Source organism: Cibotium barometz, chromosome 58 (genome assembly GCF_041138505.1).
Source record: "Cibotium barometz isolate CiBa-2024 chromosome 58, ASM4113850v1, whole genome shotgun sequence".
Classification (NCBI taxonomy): domain Eukaryota; kingdom Viridiplantae; phylum Streptophyta; class Polypodiopsida; order Cyatheales; family Cibotiaceae; genus Cibotium; species Cibotium barometz.
This window is the reverse complement of record NC_141103.1, coordinates 10,801,917-10,822,008: the sequence shown is the minus strand read 5'-3', so window position 1 is coordinate 10,822,008 and position 20,092 is coordinate 10,801,917.

Here is a 20,092-nt window from a genome sequence, read left to right as displayed (position 1 = left end):
TCCAAGCATATGAGGAGGTGTATCTTGTGTTCCTCTGGTCTAGACAGGGGAAGATGGGGAGAGAAATTGTCATGAAGAAAAATCTTTTGGAACTTTTCATGGAGAGCACTGGCCACCATCTGCATAGTCTAGATATAAATCATTGCACATTGTGCACCTTTCTGCGTTTCTTGTTTAGCCTCTCGTTTAGCCTACAAGTGGCTTATGAGAGGAAAGTTCGGCATCCCTGGCTCACACTTAATGGTCACTGGGGCCTTGGGCACATTCTCGGTAATCCGAAAAGTGTGCCTGTCCCAATCAATGTCTCACTGGGCCTTGTGAAACCAGTGAATTCCCAAGATTACGTCTACTCCTACAAGAGGAAAACTATAAAGTCTAGCACAAATTCTATGCCTTAAATCAGTAACTTGGCTTCTTGAGCTTAAAGCTTGATGCTCATTGTCATGCCTTTGCTAAATCCCTTAACGTTCTTGTCTACCAAAGTCAATAGGAATTGGGCTCACCAAGTGGCTTGTTATGTGACCACATCCTCCGCGTTACCACCGCAAATTAAACAAGATAACAACTCTCTAGACACCTATGTAGCCAAAGGTCTTGAGTAGTTCTTATACTCCTAGTCATGGGTATCCTTCTGCTAATCTTAAAGCTCTCAGGCTACTAACAATTGCAACAACCAAAGAACTCAGGTAGTATCAAGAACTAGAGACAATCACTAGGGACTTTGTGAGAGCAAGGCTCACCACAAAAGCCATGGAGGCTAGGGTGGTAGTCTATGGAGTGGTATTCTTCTTTGGACAATCCTTAGAAGTGTGACCTTTTGTGTGACCCTTATACTAATCTTAAAGCTCTTGGGGGCTACTAACAATTTCACCAACCAAAGAAGTCAGGTCTCAAGAACTAGGGACGATCACCAAGGTCTTTGTGGGAGTGAGGCTCACCACAGAAGCCATGGAGGCTAGGGTGGTAGTCTTTCTTGGACAATCCTTAGAAGTGTGTCCTTTTGTGTGACAAAAGAAACACCTACCCTCCTCCTTATACTTAGCTATCTCTTCTTGACTCAATTACCCACCGATCTTTCATGCCTAAGCTTTTTGGTCTGGAGTAAGCTTCGGTGCATTAGTCGAGTCCTTGGAGCCTCAAGCTCCTTTGGTGTGTCCTAGGGAAGACCCCATCTAGTTATAACCTTTTCCTCCCGAGGCAGATGCCTTGGGAGTGGAAGGCTAGAAAATCTTGGGCTTTCTGCCATTGCACTTCATTTCATCAATGTAAGAGTGCATCCTCAAAGGTGGATGGCCAAAAATACACACTTCCCATTGGATTTGCATGTCAAGGCCATAAAGTACCTGCCCTTTCTTGTCCTGAATAGATATGCCTAATTGCAAACATAGGTTTGAAATTTTGTTGGAAAAGTATAGAACTAGTTGCATATGTTCTGATGTGCCCCCTAAACTCATCTTTGGTTTGCTCAAGGTAATGGGGCAAAAGAAACCGCCACTTAAGATCTAAGAAAAACTCATCCCAGACATAAGGTGCGATACTTAATTTTGTGTGAGCACGATGCCATTGGGTCTGGTCTCACCTTCTAAATACCAACTAGCCAAGATCACTCTGTCAGTATCATTTTTTCTTGCAACATCAAAATAAGCTTCAAATTGATGTAACCAAGAATAAAGGGTTATGGTGTGGACTTTACCATTATACTTATTGAATTTCATCCTCTCGAGTGTAATGAAGTAGATTTTGTTGCACATGCAAATGGGGAATGGGGCCTAGGAACTTGGGCTTAGGGTCATCTACATATGTACTTTTGGGGGGCCTTGGGCTATATTAGGTATAGGGGAATAAGCATTGTACCTTTTTTATCATATACATTTTCATGAGTGCTCTTACTCTTTGGAGCTCTAAGCTTCCATGGTGAACTTCTCCCTCTTGAGAAGCTATGTGTGTACTCCATTATGATTGCAATATGTGCTACTCCCTATGATGAGTGGGATATGTGTGTACTCCATGCTAATGAGTACGACCCCTAGGTTCCCTTTATTGCATTGGTATTAGAGTCGCATCGGCCTTGAGAGCTTCTACAATTCACCCACAACATCGACTAGCCATCATCTCATTGATTCTCATTTACTAAGACCGACTAATTCATTGTATTATGATGGGGATGATGAGGATGATGTTGTATTGTACACACACATACATGATGATATTGATGTATTGCACACACATACACATGATGCCACTAACACATGCACATGACATTGATGTATTGCACATACATACACATGATGCCACTAACACATATGCACATGATGATGATGTATGTGATAGCGATAGCCACGGTGGTGTGTGAGTTAGTCATGTGGGGGGCAGAGATGACAGGGAGCATATCGAGAATTGACACTTCTTCCCCGAGCCTTTGATCTGCAGAGGACTACGTGGATCAGAGGCTTGGGGAAGAAGTACAAGTACCGTTCAGTTAGCCAAAGGACAAGCATCATGCTCAACACATCGTACACATAGTACCAGTGTGAGTGGGAAGCTCAGCTTGCTGTCGTGACTTCTGCAGGCACAAGCCAACGTAACAAAAAAAACATTGCAGATAATGTGTTTGATTTCACCTAGCTTTGAGAAATAGCCAACGTCAAATGTTCGTTCTATCATAGGCAGCCGTGTTAAGCTCACAGCCATGTTAAGCTCACAGCCAACCGTGTTAAGCTCACGCAGCAGCCGCGCTTACCTTATAAAGTAGTTGTGCTACAGCAGCTACAGTGCACTGAATAGCTTTCAGCATGAAGCAAATGCATTTCAGAGCCGCAGGTGTAGTCTCATAGACCATTCATGTTTAGCTTACATAACAGTCATGCTAGAGCAGCACCGAACTCGTTTTAGCGTGAAGCAAGTGTATTCCATAAAAGAAATTGCAGAGAGGTGTTAGTCACCAGTGAGTAGACAGTGCATAAATATTCATTTCACTAACGCTTCATTAGACCAAACTAACATTTCAGTGACTCTCTTCTCCTTGAGGCATTTGTTCACAGCAGGATTTAGCGCTTCATTGCCCACAACACTAGTGAGCTCAGCCCAGGTTTCAGCAAGTGTTGCATCAAGAAAACAGAGAAAAGATTAAAATAAGGTTATATTAGGATTCGAATTTATGACAAGCTTGCAGCTATTCATAAATGCAAGAATAGAATAATCACATCTTAAAATTCAGTTATTTTATATTTGTACATTTTTTCTAGAGAGAGAAAATAGGAATTCATGAATTTCTTAGAAGGCCCTACAAATGATCTCCAAAATGTTCTAATGCCACACCTGAGGATGGGAGTCTCGAACTTTATGGTTAAACATTAGGGGATTCAGGGATACTTTCACACAATGGGGCATCATCTTCTACACAAAGATGCATTGAGCCAAGAGAGGGGACTACCACTAGTGGGAGAGTCAACTTATCAGCGCGAGAGACCTGAGTAGACCCGCTAGGTGTGAGGGGGTGGAGTAGTTGTTTTATTCAGAACACACATACAACCCACAATAAGAGGGATGAGGAGGCTTGATGCATGTGGGCTCAGTTACAAATTACAACCTTGAGATGCATCCATGTGGCAATCATCCTGGATTCTTCACGATATGCTCCACAAGGAGCAGAGGAGTCTCCGTACATACCTCTCTCCTAGGATGATACTAGCTTCTTGGGACTAGGTGAAGTCCTCTTACTTGGGGAATTTAATGCTAGGATCAAGACTAAGCACATACAGATGCATGATTTTGAGGACCCTATCAGGTTACATGTGATAGTAGAGTAGGATGGCACAGGGCTATAAGAAATCTCACAAGACGAAGGAGACATCACTTTATATGAGAGATGCCTCCTACAACTTGGCTCATGCCATAGCCTTACTATCTATAATGGGATGACCTACAATGGGAGGACTTACTAGTTTTCCATACAAGGGGGTCTCCAGCATAGCCGATTATCTTATGGGACCTCTAGACTAGCCAACAAAAAAAATTACAAGCGTTGCTAAACCACACACATAGTGACACTTTCAACCATTATTTGAAGAAAAAAGTTGGGTATCATTGAACGACATTTTGTGTGTCGCTAAAACAATACCGTGAGATACGAATCTCATAGAATCATAGGTTTATACTATCCCAGATCATTAATGTAGTTCAAATCTCATTTCCCAGCACCTCCATCCCTTCAACTCCATCTCAACCCTCACCTCATCTCTTTATCTATTATCTCCTTCTTCTCATATCCCTCCATAGAAACCCTTACCTCCCTCTAATCAAAAGGTAGTACTATTTCCCCCTCTCTTCTCTCCCACAAGCATGCAATACATGAAGGTATATGCTTTTTAATGTAATGATTATACATGTGATTAGGGTTAAACTCATCCTTACCTCCATCTATGAAGCATGACGTCTTGCTATTGCCCTTGCTTCTTTTCTTCTCCTTCTATTACCAATAAGTAGGTATATGTGGGTTTATGTTTTATCTCACCTAATATTTAATTTTTTTATTTTTATAGGATATTTTCACATAAGGTGAGCAACCCTCTCCTCCACATAAGGTGAGAAACCCTCTCTCTCAAATTTTTTCAATAAGCGCTATGTTTATGATTCATGGCTAATCGGTTTGTAGGTCTTCTTTGTTTTGGTCCAACACCTTGCCCTTCCTATTCAGGTAAGCTCAAGACCCTTGACCCTTTCTATTAATGGTAATCCTCGGGTGCTATGGGAGTTCTCTTTCATGTTGCTAGTATATACATAGAGGGCTAAATGCATAAAGAGGCCTCTATGCATGCATATTAGATAATTTGGGAAAAATCCCATTCCCATTTGAAAAATGGGAGCATGGTGAACTTGTCCAAAAGTTTGTCAGAACCCCCTCATGTGACATATCATCGGAAAGATCTTGAAGAGTAGAATCTAAATCTATGATCTCCGACAAATTTGGAGTTAGTATGTTTAAGATATGTCCAAAACTATATGGAGTAATTGATTCCCAAAATGTGAGATTTTTTCCAAATTACCTAATATTGAATTATAGATCGGATATGCATGCATGCATATATATGATCTATGCAAAGGAGGAACATTCGAGATGCCTAGAGCAAGTAGGAGATGGATCAAGCTTGAAACCAGAGGCTTCTATGCATGCATATGTATGATCTATGCAAAGGAGGAACATTCGAGATGCCTAGAAGTAGGAGATGGATCAAGCTTGAACCCAGATCTAGGCACGCATGGGTGCTCACTTCAAGAGTTTGTTATGGTTTTACTTAGGGGTTAATCATACCCTTACCCTTTGTACTCCAACCTATTTAAGGGCACTCATCTAATGCAAGAGTACACCTCCATTATCATACTCATTGAGTCATTATGTGATTAAGATGTGACTAGCAATAATCCCTCTTTTATTTTGTTTAATCTAATGCTAGCACATTGAGCTCTGTCATCTTGCTCATGCCTACTTAATTATAACATGGTATTAGAGGTAGGTTTACCTCCCTTGAGTTTACATTATCTTGTCTTATCATTTTCATTAATTAGGATTAGTGGTTAAACTCTCTCCATGAAAGTCTCACACTTAGGTCATCTTCTCCACAGTCCCTTGCCATTGGAGTGAAGAGTTCTCCTTCCACACTCAACGAAAGTCAGAGCTTCCTTTTGTCGGCCCTTCTCAGCTCAAAGGCGAAGAGACGTGGAGCATCGATGCTGGAAAATTTGCACGCAGTAGCCTGGGAGAGTGAAAACGCTAGTCGCCTTCTATTTTGGGGGAAACCACCTCACTCTAATTCCTTTACCCCTAAGGGTCTTTGGCAACACGCTGATATGCTCAGTTTTGTGAATGGTGGCTGGGAATAGTCGGGTTAGCTGTGTGCACTCTCCAGAAAGATACATTACTTAAATAGAGATTAATGTCTAGGTATTAAGGCTAATCAAGTTCTTTAAAGCATGCTATTGAAGCACTTATCTGATTGTTTACAAAGTTCCTCTATTCCATATTTTAATGTGTTGTAGTTTTATTGCCCCAAAATAGTGAGTCTTCTCACTAATCCTTGCGCTTGAAGGATTAAACCTTAATTAACATAGTTTAATCATGCCTTCATTATGTGAATCTACAAATGCCAAACATTTAAAGCCCAAGAGAAAAGGCAAGAAGTTAAAAACCAAGAACACAATAGATAAAAAACCTTGGTAATCTTGAAGTGGCTTATGGGGCTCAAAATAGCTTCCCTTTTACAAATATGTCCATTTTAAGCAAAAATAGCTTGCTTTATTGAAAGTACTACTCAAAATAGGTGTGAACCTTTAACTATTTAAATGTGTACAACCTTTGTAATAAAATCAATTGTCCATAAGCAAGCTTTCATATGTCCAAATAAATATATCCACTTGTCAATAAATATGAATGTCACCCAAAATAAAAGAAATGGCAAGTGTGGACAAAATCGAGTAATAATCTGCCGACACCCAAAGTTGAGTGTCTCGAAGTCTTTTGAATACCACCAACTTGCGTCCATTATCCAACCCAAGGATGTGCACTTACATAAGCTATACTAATCAATTAATTGATTAAAAATATGAATAATCATATGAAACTCAATAAATCTATACGATGTAACCCATACTCGCCTGCCGTTACGGAATCACCTGCGTATGCTCAAAGTTTTCTCAGATTTAGAAACCCATCTAGGAGAATTCATTCATAATGAGAATTGTGAAAATGTTAAATTCCATGAATTTACTTTTCTTAAGATAAAGAGTTCATAGGCTTCTTAGTCAACCCTAATATCCAGAAGAAAAAGGAATTCATGACCTAACAGAAAACCCTAAACCCTCAAAGACTCAGAGAGAGAGAGAGAGAGAGAGAGAGAGAGAGAGAGAGAGAGAGAGGAGAGGAATCTTCATAAAAATCCCATGCACCAAGTTTGGTTGTTAAGGGGAGAGTAGGGGTTAGAGAGAGAGAGAGAGAGAGAGAGAGAGAGAGAGAGTGAGTGAGAGAGCCTGTTAAAGCTTTGCTATTGGAAGTTTAACACAAATCCGTTTTTCTAAGTAGAAAATGATATTTTTGATATACAAATATACTAACATGGAGTTTTTCATCAATAAATTATATTTATGAGAAAATTTAAAAAATAATAATTTTTGGGGTCCCCACAATTTCGAGATCTCATGGATGTAGTGGTTCCTGACAGTTAGTTATGTTTATGGGGTTGTGGGGACCTGACAGTTAGTTATGGCTGTACTAGTTCCTGACAGGCTTCTGACGTGACCCTTGAATTACAAGCTTTTTAGAGGAAAAATATTATTTTCATCATACATATTGGTTGGGTGGTGTTTTTTCTACCTCAAAATGTAAAAAAATAAAAAATAAAAACTTTTCACTTTTTGGGACCCACCTAAATACGAGAATGTTTTGCTAATATGAAAGGGAGATATAGTGGGAGTTAATGAGAAAGGAGATTTCAAACTAACAAGAAAGATTCAATTTGTAGAGAGTGAAGATAAAAAATTCATACATATTGGTTGGGTGGTGTTTTTTTACCTCAAAATGTAAAAAAATAAAAAAAATCACTTTTTGGGGCCCACCTGAATACGAGAATGTTTTGCTGATGTGGAAGGGAGATATGGTGGGAGTTGATGAGAAAGGAGATTTCAAACTGAGACAAGAAAGATTCAATTTGTAGAGAGTGAAGATAAAAAATTCAAAAAGTAAGAGAGAAAGTATGAGAAAAGTCAAAAAGTAAGAGAGAGAGTATGAGAACATTTCCTTTAAAAAGTGAAACTAGGGGAGTATGGCTGATGTGGCAAGGCAAAAAATAGGGATCATCATAGCCTTTGTCTCCCTTAAGCTCAGCTTTTTTAGCTCTAATCCCTTAAAATTAGGAATCCTTAGGAGGCCCTTTTTGGGTCCAAAAAATTCCTAATGGGAAGCAACTCCCATCAAGATAAACAGGATGGGATGTCACATGCATCCGGGCTATACAAGGTTACCATGTGTACATTATATATATATATATATATATATATATATATATACCTAGATGAATCTAGGAACATGCAGAAATTCACCTTTTAGGAACGTGCATGTTATATACTCATGGTAGTCAACCCACAAGACTATATAACTATCAACTTCATTATGCATAGTATGGACTAGATACTACGACATCCCCACTAACGTCATCAGTGCCCAATAGTGGGTGTAGAACTCTGTATCAAGATATGCTCTCACACACGCAATCCACACACACACACACATAAGAACATATATTCACACAAAGCTCTTTGTGCTGAGTTTCTGTCGAACCTCTGGAGATGCAGGGTAGACTCAGCCATAATGAAGCCTAGCACTAAGGGAAGTAGCAAATAGAAAGAATTAGTATAGCAAATAAGTAGTTGATAGGACAAATGCACCGCTAAGATAGAAAGAATAAGCACAATATCAACTGGCCACAACTTGGACAAAAACTTCACAATGTGAAATCTGCATGTCCGCTAATTTAGCTGAGTTATATACCTAGATGAATCTAGGAACATGCCCAAATTCACCTTTTAGAAACGTGCATGTTATATACTCATGGTAGTCAACCCACAAGACTATATAACTATTAACTCCATTATGCATAGTATGGACTAGATACTATGACATCCCCACTAACGTCATCAGTGCCCAATAGTGGGTGTAGAACTCTGTATCAAGATATGCTCTCACACATGCACTCCACACACACACACACACATAAGAGCATATATTCACACAAAGCCCTTCATACTGAGTTTTTGTCAAACCTCCGGAGATGCAGGGCAAACTCAGCCATAATGAAGCCTAGCACTAAGGGAAGTAGCAAATAGAAAGAATTAGTATGGCAAATAAGTAGTTAATAGGGCAAATGCACCGCTAAAGATAGAAAGAATAAGCATAATATTAACTAGTCACAACTCGGATGAAAACTTCACAATGTGAAATCTGCATGTCCGCTAATATGGTTGAATTATATACCTAGATGAATCCAAGAACATGCCCAAGTTCAACTTTTAGGAACGTGCATGTTATATACTCATAGTAGTCAACCCACAAGACTAATAACTATCAACTCCATTATGCATAGTATGGACTAGATACTACGACATCCCCACTAACATCGTCAGTGTCCAATAGTGGGTGCCCAACATTATGCACACTAAGGACATTAGAAGGGCACTATGCATATTGTAAGTCTTTGTCCAATACATATAACCAAGCATCATCTGGGTCTTAGGGTAAGGTTAATGTCAAGGCTTATGTTCAAGTCCCACTTATTAGGTTTCTATCAAGTATCTAGTAGCACTCAAAGTCACTCAATGAAGTCCTAAGGTTACTAGCAACGCTAAAGGAAGCCTAAAATGCATTTAAAGGCACCATGGACATGAGCCAACTTGGCACTGAGAGACTTGGACAAGTAGTCCACTCATGAGAATAAAAGTCCACGATCCCTCTTTTTATCATTCCCCCAAGTGAGGGCTCCTGATTTAGGGTAATTTTATCCATCTCTTGTGTTGAGAGATATAATCGCGGTGTTGTGTGTATGTGGGAAAGCACCCTAGAGGTGCAAGATATTGTGTGTATGTGGGAAAGCACCTTAGAGGTGCAAGATATTGTGGTGAGATGGAATGCCACATGTAATATTGTATGGTGTGTGAGTATTGACCAAAAGAAGTGGAAAAGGAGTTGCCACATGGATGATGACATGTAAAGTGGGATAAGGCTAGAGTGCCTATATCATTGTATGGTTCATTGTGATATGCAATACAAGGGAATAGTGTTGAGTGTGCAATCTCCCTCTCTCTCTAGTTATGGAGTTCTTAGTGTGGTTTAATCCACCTTAATTCTTATGCTGCTTAATCTTGTGTCCTTCACCATGATCAATCCCATTTCTAGAATCTTATCATGGTATCAGAGCCAAATGGGCTCTTGGTCATGGGTGATTATTATGTATATTAGTTTGGTTGTGTGTTTGTTTGATTAAGCATTATATTTTCAGTTTATTATGAAAAAAAATTATGCACACTCATATTATCATTTGGATTTGCATTTGTGATGAGGATTTGAGAGGAGATTTGCATTTGTGAGGATTTGAGAGGAGATTTGCAACAAGGAGGTTGCATAGAAGCTGCCCAAGAGAGTTGCAAATGGAGTTTTGCAACATGGAGAGTTTGCTCATCAAGGAAGCTGAAAATGGAGATTTCAGCATTATGAAGGCTATGGAGTCTTCATCATCATCAAGGAGAAGCTGCCAAGAGAAGATATGCTGCTGATTATGCCTCAAGAAGGTTGGTTTTGTGAAGTTTTGCCTCAAAGTTTTGTGTTTGAGCATGGAAGAATGTTCATATTTGAGAAGGGTTGCTATGTGTGGGATTTATGGATCCCATGGTTCTTTGCACTTGGGCAAAGAGTGTAAGAGGTGCAATGCTTGTCTAAGAAGGGACAAGCGGTTATGGGCTTGGAAGAAGTCCATGGTTGAGCACATTGGAAAGAGTGATGCTCATGGTTTTGCTCATAGAAGATGGGCAATGTTTGGTGGAAGCTTTTGGAGTTTTCACATTGGTTTGCACCTTGGTTTCTTGAGAGAAACCAAAATGAAAAGCACCCTTGAATGGATGCATGCATTGAAGGAAGAGCATGCTGATTTGGAGGCCATGAAGGCTATGTCAATGGTCATGGAAGACCTCAACTTGGAGGTCTTGGAGAGGCAAAGTAGCAATGGGAGAGCATGCGTGTTTGAAGCTCATTTTGAAGCTCATGGTAGCCAATGTGGTGGCTACAAGAACGTCATGGGGGAGGTTTTGTGAAGACAAAAGAGAAGCTATAAAGGAACTTCTGCATATGAAGAAAGAAGCACATGTGGAGCATGTGCCATGGACGCTTGGTACAAGATTCAGCTCACACCTATAGCAATGGTAGAGTAGAAAGCACAACAACGGCTTCTGATTAGAGAAGCATCACAATAGAGGGCAGCGACAGTAAACAAGGATGCAGTAGCAGCATTGGCCACAAGGAGTAGGAGACGAGAGTGGTTCGTGTGTCTAGCAATGCAATATTGAATGAAGAAAGCACGTAAGAGAAGATCGCATACAACTGATGGTGATTGTCGCCTACTATAAAAGACAGAGAAGAAAGTATGGCCAAGCATGGAAGCTATGGCGATAGTCGTGGAAGAGCCATGAAGCAGCCCCCAAAGAGGCTGCACGGTTGGAGATGCAGTTGAAGCTTGGAGCAGTAGGACGGAGATGAAGACCACGTGCTCTGACAGTGGGCAGCCGTTGCATAAAGGCTGGAAGAGGCAGGTCCAGTCGGTGTAGTAGCAGAGATTCGCCAGCGAGTCGAGAGGAAGGAGGTGTCAGTGTTCAACGAGGCGCATTTAACGTGCTGCAGAGAATTAAAATTTTAGTGATTTTTTTATTTAAAAAAAATATTTTATTAAGGTCCACAACCTTTCCAAAATCTCAAAGGGTACATTCACACCACCAAGAAGTATGCCTTGTTCACATGTATAAAAGAATGTGGTATGTGGTTCTTGTTCACACATTGGGTCCGCTGCCCGGCTTTGGCCAAAAAGGCTTTGTAATTTGTTTCACCCAAAAATGATGATGGACAAACGTCCACGAGCATGCGTGCTCAAAACAAAAATTTTGTAATCATCCATGGTATGAGGGTAACCATGCCCGAGCTCACCGAGAAGCTCAAAATGGTTGTTGCGTGATATGTGCATGAGCGATGCACGTGTGAGGTGCATGCGCATGGGTTGGATCCAGTGTTTGAAAAAAACCCGGGTGTAGTGTAATTTGCACTTGCAGATTTTAAAAATTACCTTCAAATTTGAAACTTAAGGGTACAAAAACCTGTAGATTTTGAGGGGTTGTAGAACAAAAACCTTCAAAATTTGAAAATTTTCTTTATAAATAATTTCACAATTTTCAGATGAAGGTTTTGTACTTTTTGGGAAAATAGTTTTTTTCGAACATTGGTTGGATCCCACCCGAACTTCCATGTTCAAATCGGACTTAGTGGTTCCGCTGTGAGCGATGAGTCGGCTCAAAATGGACTAGGTGTCTAAGATGGTAGACACGTGCACACATGTTTGGATGATGGACACTCCAATGTATCATTGAGGGGGAGTGTTGAGAGATAGCGATTGCGTTTGTGCAATGCTACATTGTATGGATGATGGGTGAGTTGTGGAACACCTCGATTAAGAGAGGGTGTTGAGAGATATAATCGCGGTGTTGTGTGTATGTGGGAAAGCACCCTAGAGGTGCAAGATATTGTGTGTATGTGGGAAAGCACCTTAGAGGTGCAAGATATTGTGGTGAGATGGAATGCCACATGTAATATTGTATGGTGTGTGAGTATTGACCAAAAGAAGTGGAAAAGGAGTTGCCACATGGATGATGACATGTAAAGTGGGATAAGGCTAGAGTGCCTATATCATTGTATGGTTCATTGTGATATGCAATACAAGGGAATAGTGTTGAGTGTGCAATCTCCCTCTCTCTCTAGTTATGGAGTTCTTAGTGTGGTTTAATCCACCTTAATTCTTATGCTTAATCTTGTGTCCTTCACCATGATCAATCCCATTTCTAGAATCTTATCATCTTGTACTTGATTCTCTTGCAGCAATATACGCAAATACATAGGACCACGCATTGTGCAAATCTCCCTATCTTTTCTCTCTCTTTTTCCCTTAATCTCTTTGAATTGAGTCATTCACGCGTACTTTTATAGGTACTTCGGCTACCATTTATGTACAAATGTATCCACCTTCATATACATGCTTCATGTAGACCCTAGAAAGATTGATTAAAAAATAGTGAGAAGGGGAAGGGTGCGAATCATAATCACACTAGTCTTCTAAAGCAAACCAAAGCTTGCTTATCCACACCTATGTGACACCCAAATATGTTTTCCAACACACCAATGCAATCTAGATTTGGTCTTCTTTTTGCACAATATCATTCTTCATACGGTTGTTTTGGAAGGGGCACAAAGTGTTCACTTCCATTGAGCCATGCTACTCAACTTGTTCTCTAGCTCATCCTATATTTTGAGTTTAAAATATTTGAAAATGTGGTGCCCCTTCTAGTATTTGAAAACATGGTATCCCTTCTTGTAAGATGATGTACCCATTGTAGGAGTTGGGTGTGAGTGTGCCCTTACATTAGTATTAGTTGCCACTTAAATCATCAGAATAATGTGACTACCACTAACACATTGGTATCACCATGCTTTCTACAAAATATAATAACACTGACGCATCTACATTGTTCACAAAATATAATACACATGAAAACAAAACTACATTGTCAATGTGAAAGCTACGTAGACCAACGAAATTGTTGGTCAAAATTGAGCTTCTTCTTCAATGGAAAAAAGTTAAGACTCTCAAAGAGGTCAAGAATTCAAGAGACAAGTACTCAATGCGAGTCTAATATAATCATTACACTACAGGGCCAATATTTGGAAGGGTGTTACCCCCTTGTACGCGAGTCTAATATAATCGTTACACTACAAGGCCAATACTTGGAGAAGGGTGGTACCACCTTGTGGTACTCGGGGGTGTGTGTGGGGTTAGTATTAGTGCGAGGGTATTCGAATGAATTGTTGCACTTATAGGGGTGTGCATGTAGCCAGGTGAAATTCCCATGTGGAACTAGGTAAGGAAGTGGGGGAAGGGGGGAAAAAAAAGAAACAAACACTCATTATAGGGTAATCGAGATGTCCCTAATGAATGCAATGTCTACGATTAATAAGGACAAACACAAAAGCCACAAATCGTGGTGAAAGTAACATTTTGAGCTCCACTTGCAAACAAGACGAATAACCCATATCATGTTGACAAGACGATGTAGGAAGGTTGGCGATTTCGAGCTTGTGATCTGTGGCTTAGAAGGTGCCTTGGATTATCCCATAAGTGGAAGCATGGGAAGTTGAAGAGCCATATATAGGCTAGAGTGGCACCTTGTCATAATCATCTTCTCCGGCCGGTGTTTTGGCTCACCGAGAGATGGGAGCCCCGTGGAGGGATGCTTGCTGCAGTGCTCATTGGGGGTGTTCATGGAGCTCAATGGTGATGCATCTCCTACATGCGTTAGTCTTCCGCTGCGCATTCTGACATGGTATCAGAGCCAGGAAAGCGAATCGAGGGAGGGTGTTGGAAGGTTGGCGATTTCGAGCTTGTGATCAATGGCTAGAAGGTGCCTTGGATTATCCCATAAGTGGAAGCATGGGAAGCTGAAGAGCCATATATAGGCTAGAGTGGCACCTTGTCATAATCATCTCCTCCGGCCGGTGTTTTGGGAGGCAGCTCACCGGGAGATGTGGAGCCCGGTGGAGGGATGCTATAGTGCCCGTTGGGGGTGTTCGTGGAGCTCGATGGTGATGCGTCTCCTACGTGCGCTAGTCTTCCGTTGCGCATTCTGACAGACGAATAACCCATATCATGTTGCTAGTAATGAAACCCTAGTTGCAAGAGCGATAGGAAGATTAAGGACTATGAATCTCCTTGCTTCCCATGTTTTGTAGCAACATTTGTTGGATGTACACTACAAGCAAGCCGTGAAGGTGAAGATTATTTTCCATGTTTTAAAGCAACATCGGTTGGATACATAATCAAGCCATGAAAATGAAGAAGATATAAATAGAGTTAAAAACTAAATAGTCAAGCCCCAGGCACACAATGGTTGGGTTTAGGTTGGCTTGTCAATGGAACACTACTTTTTGGTATAAGCTTGACTTCAACACTGCTTTTTTGGATCTCAGTGTTGAAAAAAAAAACGTTCTTTATTGTGTTTTCCACGGCTAAGATTGGAAAAGAGTGATTGAAATTGGATGGCCTCAAAAAACATTGGCTAAAGTGTTCCCCCCAAACAAACAAAATTGATGTGTAGATTTTTGAAAGGAGAACTGGCAAAACCCAAGCATGATTGTCAAGTAAAAGAAGCAGGGATAAACCTAAATTAGGAACGAGGCCCATGATATATGGTATGTGGTGGAGTTGGGCCACCGGCACAGCCCGCGGCCGCATGGTGCAATACTGTGTTTAGCTGCAGCCAAAGGCCTCGAAGATGAGCAGAGATCTTTGCTCATCTTCAAGAAGCTCGCTTCTTTCAGAGACCTTGTTCGCTGTTCTTTTAAGGACAAGAAAAATGATGGGGCCGAGTCGAAGCTCGATTCTCCGGAGGCCTCGATTGCTCTTCTCTAACGGCAACAATGGTAGTTAGGTTCTTGTTTGACCAAAACTGTGTAGAGACTGTTGTTTCGTGTGTTTCTGGGCTAAGCCCAGACCGCAGCTCCGCGTGAGTTCCACGGTAAAATCATGCCGGTGGGCGTAGACTGGGTCAAGATTTCGCACATCTTACGAAGGAAGAAAATTAGCCGGAGTTAGTTAGGGCCGTAGAATGGACACCCAAGTTTGCAGACAGCCAAGGTCAGTAGTCTAGAGCAGTCCCAAAAACGAATACAAGATCTTATGCACCTACCTGGGGCTAGCAAATTGGAACAGCTTCCCTTTGCCGGAGAAGATGATGACGGCGACCTCGGCATCACACAGAACGGAGAGATCATGGGCCTTCTTCATCAATCCCCCTCGACGCTTCGAGAAGGTCACCTGCCGCGTGGTTGCGTTCTCGATCTTCTTGATCTTGATCTTGCGACGCACCATCCTCGCCGGCTGGAGAAAACACGGCAAAACACCCAAAGATCTTTATTTGTGAGTCGAGTGCAAAACGCAACAGAAAGCGTCAAAAGCCGGCTCTCCGCATGGGGAAAGAGAGAGACAGAGAAAGAGTGAAGATGAAGACGAAGAAGAAAAACACGGCCTTCTCTCCACAGGCCGCAGGTTTTGCCGGAGATATTATACACAACAGCGAAGCACACCTTTCCTGCAAAAAACACAGACACAGACGTAGCAGCGAAGCTCTTACCCCTGGTAGCAATCTTCAAAATTCGTTTCTCCACGCTATGGCGCTCAAGCACGACAGAAAGCCCTCCCAGCACAAAACAGGCCGTGCCGACCGAGAAGCCCTAAGAGTCGTACCGTAAAGATTGTACGATACTCGGTTAGGGCATGACAACAGATTTACTAATACGGCAGCGCGACGGCGATATTTGATTGGTAGAAAAAACCCACCTACCCACTCATACGCTTCTGGCCTTCACAAGTTTGAACTTTGAAGTGGCAACAAGACCGCACGTGCCACGTACATCCCGATTCCCCCCCTCTCTCTCTCTCTAGACTTGCGTATGTTCACATATCATATCACAATAATTGATTCTACGGAATTGGATGACTTCCCATTTCCCCTTTACCGTGTGATTTGATATATGTGACATTTTCTTCCAAATTAGTTATAAAATGGCCAACTACCGGAAGAGTTTCTCAAGCAAGACTTCCCTCTTCCATGCAATGCTTTTCCTAGCTAGTAAGAAAAAGGGTAAGCTTGGAGTGAGACCGATTTCCCTTCGTCACTCATGATCTTATGATTGGTCGGTTTTAAACTAAAAATGTTCAATTTTCATTGGCTTTCTTGAAGACAAGGTCAAAGTTTAGCCAGGATTTTCGAGATTTAGCCAATGAAAAAGACACCAACGGTAAGTTTTTTTTGAGGATTTCTTCTGTGACCAAAAGTAGCATGTTCCTTGGCAACTAATGAACTCTTAATCTTGGTAATTAGAGTGATAGATTAGCTAAGCTTATTAAGATGGAAGATTGTGCATGTGTGTTGGCTTCCACTCAATTCGACTTAGTATTCTCATACATGTCTCAAATAGGCGGTGTAGTTACAACTCAGGACAGATTCACTAAACCCTTCTTTTTGGTAATCTTTTCTTGGGAATAAAAGAAACTGTGACTATGGTTAACTTTTGTTTATTTACAAGCTACTAGTTGGCCACATGCTTGAGTAGTCATCCACGTGTCAAAGCACACACTATTAAACTCCCACTCGCTCAACACATGGGTGGTCCAATTAAGTAGGTGGCACACTCATGTCAACACCACCCTCGTTATAGGTAGGTTATTGCTTCGTTGTTGTAGATGGGTGCTCTCCTTGTTGGCTACTTATGTGTGTTCCCTTATGTCTCTTATATGTCTCTATCATGATGTTGTTGTGGTACTTGTTATGGTATTGTCTCAAGTCAGTTACTATAAGTGTGGAGTTGTCGGTTGGTTGCATGGGCATGGCAGTGATGCCGACTCTCTGATGGTGTGCATGCCAAGGTTCTAACGAAGTGCTTCGAATTTGTCTCTAATGACGTCATTTGGTGAAGATGTCGGCTATTACTATAATATGCAAGGGCTATACCAATGTTTGTACCAATGTTTTTTGGCATTTTATGGAGCATCAATAAAGCACTGGTAGAAGCATCACGCGTGGTGCTTATTACCAATGCTTATTTTATTATTATTATTTGCACGGGTTAGTGACATTTATATCGATGCATAGAATTTTCATAATGTATTTTATTAAACTTTCCTCTTTTGCACTTGCTTCCTATTTTCGCACTCCAAACCCAATCTAAATCCTCTCCTAATCACACATTAACAAATGTTAATTCTCATGTTTTTCTTCTCTTCCTCTCTCTCAAGCAAAGGCGAGTGTTTTCATTCCTCCTCTATATGCAAAGGTGTGTTGTTTTCCATTTTATTTCTCTCAATTAACCCTATGTTCATGGTTTTTTTACTAAATAATGCTTGTTTGTTTCTCAATTATTTTGTAGCTTCTTGTCCTTCCAATCCCCTTAAGGCAAGTCCAACAAACTTTCTATGTCTTAAAGTTTTCATATGGGCAATTAAAGAATTGATTGCTTTCCTTCTTTTAGTATGAGCTTATAAATAGCTCTATGCATGTTTTTTAAACTAAATAATGTATGTTTTTAATGTATGTTTTTTAATTACTTTGTTTCTTATCCTTCAAACCCCTTAAGTTAAGTCCACTCAAGTTTATATGTTTAAATTTGGTGAGTTTGGGTAATTAAATTTTTATTTCTTTCTATCTTTTCTTTTCGTTGTGTATGAGCTATTCATTAGCTCTATGCATATAACTTATACATGTAGATGTATGCTTAGACCTATACACAAATGGGTTTATTCTAAGGCATAAGTTTTCATAGGGCTTATGCATAAGTTTTCACAAGGCTTATCTTTATGCTTATGCATAAGTTTTCATAAAGCTTATGCATGTAGATGTGTGCAACCCAACTAGCCTGTAACCTCCTAACCCCACAAGTCGGTAAGTTGCCAGTAAGCCGCCAAGCCCACAAGCCCGTAAGACGCTAAACCGGCAAGCCCACAAGCCATTAAGCCAAAACATTTGGAATCCTTGGAAGATTTTCTTTCATATAAGGGGTATTTTAAAAAGTAATTTCAACAAAATCTTTACTAAATTCTTCCTCAAAATGAGCTAGAAAAACAAAGCTTTTAAAGTTTCAACCAACATTAACATTCAAGAAAATGACATGATTTTTGGAATAGAAGAACTCCAACATGAACATGATTGCTTTACACTTTTAAACAAGTATACATTGTGATTTATACCTAGCACAAAACCAAATACATTGAAAAAAACATCGCTCATTATAATTAATAAAAACTTTGACACTGACACCATCGAGTTTAACTATTCTTCCTCATTGTCTATACATCACTATTATCATCATCAGTTACATTACCAGATGATGTGGAGGAAGCATCTTCCTTAGTGATATATATAACAATATTATCTTCTATTAGTTGAAGAACATAGTTTAATAAACTTTGAGTTTACTCCTTGGTGCACACATCCCTTAGACCTTCACAAAGATTCCTCTTATACAAGCTAAGAATTCTTCTTAAAATGGGCATTTTTAACTTCTTGAAATATCATGTCTTTGTAATAGTAAATTCCTAACTAAATATCCACTTCATCAAGTTTCAAGGTACTAGTGTCACACGTATTGTTTCTCTTTTACCACACTCCTCATTTCGAAACTATATTTTCCCTAAAAGGCATTTTTATGATTTGTTGTATATCAATGAATTGTGGTAGATGGTATTGTCACTACAAAAAAGGGGGGTCAAAAGCCCAAAAAAAAATCAAGGGTTGAAAGGATAGATAAATGATCACCCTTTTGGATAATAAGAGTGGAAAGGATAAATAAATGATCACCCTTTTGGATAATAAGAGTGGAAAGGATAAATGTTCTTTTGGATGAGTAAAGCTAGGAGGGCGGACAAAGCAGATGGAGAGGGAGAAGACAAAAGGGAGGTATTTTGAGTGGTGCCCTTTCCACCTTCAAAAAGGAAAAACAAGAGTCGAAAGTGTAGATATAAGGCCACCCATTAGAGTACAATAATCAAAAGGGTGGACACATTACCATACACATACACACCCATCACTATTTGATTGGTGAACTCATTGGCTTTGGATGCCTTCTTTTCATAACTATGTCAAATTCTATGTGTGAGACTACAATTACTAATAAGAAGCTTGCACAGCTACATGGCAAATAATCTTGCTCATCTGATTGATGAAAATGAAGATTACTATACTATTCAACTATTTACTTAATCATACGTCAAATTTCTTAGTGGAATATATAGTGTACATATTTAATATCTAATATTTTTATTATGCGATTTACTATATTTATAATAATGATATATTATATCTATTTAAATAATTATATCTATTTAAATAATTATATCAAATATATATTATGTATATAAAATTAATTAACTATAACTTATAGTAGTTATATATACATATACACATTTATATTATTTTACTTTCTCTCTAAATTGAATAAATGTATATATTTAAAATATGATTTTAATATGTTCATGATAATAGATTTATAGAGCAGGGGATTGTCCTTGTTGAAGCATTGCAAGAAGCCTCCGAGGCTTACCTTTTGAAGACACCAATCTCCTTGCAATACATGCAAAAAGGATTACCATATCTACCAAGGACATGCAACTAGCTCGGCGCATTCGAGCAAGATACGATCTAGAGATCTTAGATGTTAACCTTCTTTTTAAAGCAACTCTTTTGTTTC